Below are 1,413 nucleotides of genomic sequence, written 5' to 3'. Positions count from 1 at the left end.
CTCCCCCTCCAAGCCTACTTCTCCCCCTGCCCAGGGAAGAGGGGTTCCTCTTCCTGTGTGAGGCCGCTGGATGACCACCCCCACCCTGTGCTGCTTGGGATCACTCCTCCTGCCACCCCTTAAGGGACCCTGCCCTGCTTGCTATTCCTTCTCTGTCATATGCAGTGGTTAAGAGAGCAGGCTTGAAGTGCAACAGCCTGGCTTCCAATCTCAGTTCCACTCCTCTCTAGTTGTTACGTGAATAAATTCCCCCTCGGGGCCTTGGTTTCCCTATTTGTAAGATGGGAAAAGCAACAGTACCTACTTGGTAAGCTTATTGAGAGGACTGAATGAGCTATTCCCTGTAAAACAGAGTTGAGTGTCTGGCCCATGGAAGGTGTTCAGTGGCTGCCAGTACATATCTTTAACCTCCTCCTCAGAGGGCTCCTTAAACTCTGCGTCCGATCACTTCTGTCTATGGGAATTACACTCCCTCTCTGGATCATCTCCTTTACCATTTGCTCTTTCTTTTTTTTTTTTTTCTTTTTGTTTTTTGCAGGGAAGAGCATGAACACAGTCCTCCACTACCACAAATTATGCAGTTGAGTTTCCCAAATTGGGGAAAATCGCAGGGGTCAGCACATCCAGAGTGCAATGGATAAGCTTCGCCCTGGGAAAACCACCTTTGTGATCATGGGGTCTCCCCTGCCAGGTGAGTATGATTTACCATTTGCTCTTTCTCTCCACCTCTCTTCATAACCAAAACTCTTGAAAGAATGGTCCAAGCTTTGATCTGAGTTTCAAAAAAGCCTGGAGCATAATTAGAGAACACAGGGACAGTGGAAAGCGTGCCTCCTGGGGCCAAGTTATGGGCAAGCTGAGGTGTCGGACTTTATCCTGAAGGCTGTGGAGAGCTGCTGGCTTGTGGCAGAGAACTGAGCCAGCCAGAAATGTAGTTTAAGAATATTAAGCAGGCAGCGATGTATAGGTAAGTGCAACTTAGAAAGTTGTTGCACTGGGAAATATGACCTTGTGAGACAAAAAGGGTCAAGATATATAAAATCAACACAAGTCAAACTGATAGACCCTGGCAAGGGATGGGATATGGGAGAAGAGAAAGAAGAAATTGTTCCTGATGAGTGTGTGGATTCCAGACTGATGGCTGCCTTCACCCAGAAAGGGGAGCAAGGGGGTGGAAGAGAAGCTCATTTGGGATTGGAGAGGATGAGCTCAGATTGGGACTTGCTTGGGTTTGAAGAATGGCACCAGACACCAGGTGTCACTATACTCCCAGTCTGAAAATTGTAAAGCAGCCACTGAGCTGCCAAAGGTTCTTAAAAAGCTGTGGGGATTGCCGTCTCATGGCTGGGCTCCTCTGCCGACATCCCCTCTCCTGTGGAGCTGGTACAGAAGCTCCAAGGTGTATCAGACATT

General features: G+C 48.4%; 1 non-coding gene across 1 annotated transcript; it reads right to left on the bottom strand.

Annotated features, from left to right (window-relative positions):
- Positions 1 to 537: 537 nt before the first annotated feature.
- LOC123636059 lies at positions 538 to 699 on the bottom strand. Its single transcript, XR_006734300.1, has one exon. It is a non-coding gene; the product is annotated as a U1 spliceosomal RNA (small nuclear RNA).
- Positions 700 to 1,413: the final 714 nt, after the last annotated feature.

Source organism: Lemur catta, chromosome 3 (genome assembly GCF_020740605.2).
Source record: "Lemur catta isolate mLemCat1 chromosome 3, mLemCat1.pri, whole genome shotgun sequence".
Lineage (NCBI taxonomy): Eukaryota > Metazoa > Chordata > Mammalia > Primates > Lemuridae > Lemur > Lemur catta.
Note: the sequence above shows the minus strand (reverse complement) of the source record. Positions and strands in the feature narration are given on the sequence as shown.